This window comes from Elephantulus edwardii, unplaced genomic scaffold, assembly GCF_000299155.1.
Source record: "Elephantulus edwardii isolate Elephantulus edwardi_28Jun2011 unplaced genomic scaffold, EleEdw1.0 scaffold00184, whole genome shotgun sequence".
Taxonomy (NCBI): domain Eukaryota; kingdom Metazoa; phylum Chordata; class Mammalia; order Macroscelidea; family Macroscelididae; genus Elephantulus; species Elephantulus edwardii.
In genome coordinates this window covers 3,156,309-3,160,538 of record NW_006399934.1, presented here as the reverse complement: position 1 = coordinate 3,160,538, position 4,230 = coordinate 3,156,309, and the positions used below count along the sequence as shown (strand labels likewise).

At 41.2% G+C, this 4,230-nt stretch overlaps 1 pseudogene; it reads right to left on the bottom strand.

Annotated features, from left to right (window-relative positions):
* Positions 1–1,602: 1,602 nt before the first annotated feature.
* On the bottom strand, positions 1,603–2,231 carry LOC102871015 (annotated as a pseudogene).
* Positions 2,232–4,230: the final 1,999 nt, after the last annotated feature.

Sequence of the window (4,230 nt, the reverse complement as noted above, 5' to 3'; positions counted from 1 at the left end):
ACATTCTGCAGTTAGAAACCTCTCCAAATAACTGAGGAGCAATGATGCCAGTTGGAAACTAAGGTGTGCTTAATTCAGGCCATGGATTTTCAACCATTTGCTATGCATCTGAAAACTGGACAATAAATAAGGATGTCAGAAGGAGAATTGATTGATGCCTTTGGGCTGTGGTGTTGGAGAAGAGTATTTAATATCCCATGGACTGCCAAAAGAACAAACAGGTATGTCCTGGCAAAGTACAGCCCGAATGTTCCTTGGAGGCAAAAATGACAATCTTCATCTCACATATGTCTGGCTTATTGCTAGGAAAGGCTCTTCCTTGGAAAAAGACATCATGCTTAGGAAGGTGGAGGGTAGGCGAAAGGGAGGAAGACCCTTAACAAGATGGATTGACACAGTGGCTGCAGCAATGGGCTCAAGTATGTCAGAAAGTATGAGGATGACACAGGATAGGAAAGAGTTCAGATTGCTTGTTCACAGTGTTGCTATGAGTCATAGTGGACTTGAGGGCACCTAACAACAACAACAATAACAACATTTGAGTTCTGGCTCTATTTTCTTTTGAGTATATTCCCAGTAATGGAATTGCTGGGTCAAATGGTATTTCTATTTCCAACTTTTTGACAAAACGTCAGACCACTTTCCATAATGGCTGTACTGTTTTATGTTGCCACCAGCAGTGAATAAGGGTTCCAAACTCTCCACAATCTTGCCAGTATTTGTTGTTTGCTGCTCTGTTATACCTTGCTATTGTTGCTTAGGTGAGATGGTATCGCACAGTTGTTTTGATTTACATCTCCCTGATAACTAAGGATTTTGAACATTTCTTCATGTATTTGTTTGCCATTTGAATGTCTTCTTTTGTGAATTATCTATTCATATCCTGTACCCATTTTGTGATTGGGTTATTTACCTTTTTCTTGTCGAAATATTGGGGTCTTGGATATAAGTACTTTATCAGATATGTGATTGCTAAATATTTTTTTTCCAATCTGTGTGTTTCCTTTTTTACCCTGCTGAAAGGTTTTTTTATATGCATAGGGATTTGATTCTTAGAAGGTTCCCATTCACCTATTTTATTCTCTCCTGGTTGTAGGTTTTTCATTAAGCTTGGAAGTCTGTTCATGTTGTGAATTAGGGCTTCTAGAATTCTTCCTAGCTTTTCTCTGCCACCCTGAACACACCTGATCTCATCTGTTTATTTTTATTCAGCATAATACTTTTTAAAGAATTGTGACTAAGTCCATCAAACACTTTCCTCTTTTTTGTTCATTTTATTCTTTTGACTTAGAACTAATTATTTGCATTTTTCTTCCATATTAGATGAGGTGAGGATTTACATATAAAGAAAATATACTCTCCTTGTAAAGTGGACTGGGGTGAGGGTAGGGAATTGTACAACAATGAATTTTTTTTCTCAAAGAGAAAAGTGAACTGGCAGGGATGGGCAGGGAGGAAAATATGCAACAATGAATGAATGGAAATCCAAAATCTCTGTAAATTTTCATTAAAATTAATAATAAAAAGATGAAGAAAAAAAAGAAAAAGCATGCAACTTCAGGAAGATTATAAAACATCCATTTGAAGACGTTTAAAAGGGGCTTACCCTCTAAGGGGTGCAAAAACTGCACATACAAAGGTCTTCAAAGGTGGCATCAAAAAAAAAAAAAAAAAAAAAAAAAAAAGGTGGCATCATTGATAGCATCTGTCATGTGTTATTTACATACTAATGGAAAGTTTTGAAACAAAGATGATGGTGCATTGGCTATTTCTGACCTCTTAGCCAGAGGATATGGATGAAAGGACAGCATAAAATCTCTACAAACTAAAGTTTACAAAAATTAAGCCTACAAAACCAAGACTGCTTGGGCAATGTTGAATTTTGCCCTTTTTAAAAAAAATTATTTTATTAATTTTAATGAACATTTACAGAGATTTTAGATTTCCATTCATTCATTGTAGCGTTTTTCTCCTTGCCTGCCCCCCACCCCAGTTCACTCTTCTCTTTGAAAAGTAAAAGAAAAATTTCTTCATTGGTATACACACACACATACACACCCCGCCTGAGTTTGCTCTTGAAAGGAGAGCCCAATTTAATGACGTTTCAATGCATTCTTTCTCCTGCTGGATGGTTTCCTTTGAGGGGAGTGTGTTTTTTGTGCCTCAATATTAGTTTTCTTTTTTGATCTCTCAAACTTGTCCACTTTAGACAAGTCTGACTTATCACTCATCTAGCCTGAAGGCTTGAAGATCCATTGAAGGTCAAGTCTGAGACTGATACTGTCTCTTGCTGTGAGGTTAAACTGCCAGCCTTTAAGAGAGCTCTGAAGGCCTAGTGGTAAGAAGCTGTGCCAAACATGTATATGGTTTAAATCCACCAGCTGCTCTGCAGGATGGGTAGTCTCCTATGTCATTTATTGCCTCTGAAAACCCACTGGAGGGTCAGCTGTGGGTCAGTTCTGACTTGATAGAAAACAACAATAATAACAGCCTAATACAACTCTCCTGTGCCACCCATAGGCCTGTCCCAGCTTTAGGATTTTTGAGCAGTGACCATGAAGCTGCTCCCTCAGCTGAAGCAGATAATTTTTCCCCCCTATAATTATATTTTATTAATTTTCATAAACATTTACAGAGATTTTGGGTTTCCATTCATTCATTGTTGCATTATTCTCTCTACCCTCCTCCCGGTTTGTTCTTGTCCAAATGCCACAGTGCTTGTCAAAGTCAGTTCTGATTAATCTGAAGCAGGTAATTTAATTCTTTGTCATCACTCTACATGCCCTGTACCCCCAACTACCTTGGACTGTGTCAGACTCAGAGCCCAGCAGACCATAACTTCAGTCCTGCTCATCTTTTATATTTATATTCCATGTCTCAGAATATCCATGGGGGATAGTGTCCCTTAGTTGCGCATGGCTTTGCATTTTCTGAAATATTTCATCCATCATTGCTCTGCACTGGAGGCCCCCAAGCTATCCTTTCTGTCTCACTGGAGTGTCTGCCTATTTTTTGCACAAGCATTTGTGATTGTTGTTTTTAGTCTAACAATCCTCTCTAATCATATTCAGATTACTTTCTCCAGGCTGGACCAGGTCGGGGGTGGGGGTGGGGGGCTCTGCAGCAGTTACTGAGTTGAGAATGGAGAACTGATGCTCTGGGAAAACTTCAGGATAGAGGGGCCCTGCATGGCACTTTTAGGACAAAAAGATGACACCTGCTCAGGAGCTTCACGTCAACATTTCATCATGGGTGTCAAGTGAAGCAAGACTCAACACCAGGGAATACATGAAAGCAAATGCCAGAAACGTGACATGGTGCTTGGATGGACAGACGTTTTGCATTAGATGAGATCCTTCTCACAACTTAAGAATGTACTTGACAAACAGCTCGCACTTGGGACATTGTTCAGCTAGATGGTTAACGTACTCAGATGCTAATTTTTTCATTAGGCTTCAGGTTTGAGTCCACCCAGAGGCACCTAGAAAGAAAGACCTGGTGATCTACTTCCAAAAAAACCCCAATCAATCACTGAGAACTTTCTGGAGCACAATTCTACTGAGACATGTACAACAGGAGTTAGGGCCCATTGGTTTCAGGATACAGGTGAGAAAAGTGTCTAGAATTCCAATTCCACTCTGACCTGGTTGAGCTGGGAATTGCCAGGGGAACATGCCCCCTCCCTGGTTAGTTCTTTATGCCCTGTTGAACAGAGAGACAGTGCTCAGGGACAAAGGCAGGACGTCTGAGCAGGCAGTGGCATGCCAAGTGACACTTCTGTGATATAAACAGAACTATGCGTCCCACTTGAACGGCCTCTTGCCGAGGAATTCCAGGACAGTGCGAAGCTGCCTCCACCCTGCCCAGTTGCCCTGGCTGCTCTCTGCCATGGTCATGCCCACTGACACTGAGCCACAGAAGTGGGCAGACCTCCTCTCCAGCACCAGACACACTGACCAGACTGTCTCTTGGGGCGCTTGTGCAAGTTAGTCCCAAAAGCCAGTTTTTCCTGGAACTGGGTGTCATTTCAGGACAGAGAATGCCAGCAGTCATAACTTGGTCTGGCCGCAAGTTTTCTAACTGGTCTGAGATAGCAGATTGTTTTGCTTGAGCTTTTTGGCCTGTGCAAGGACTTGCAGGTCTGGAAAGGAAAACTCTCTCAGTGCCACCAGGGGGAGCGCTTTCCACATCTTGAGAATGTGAATCACCATAGCGATTCTGAACTAATTC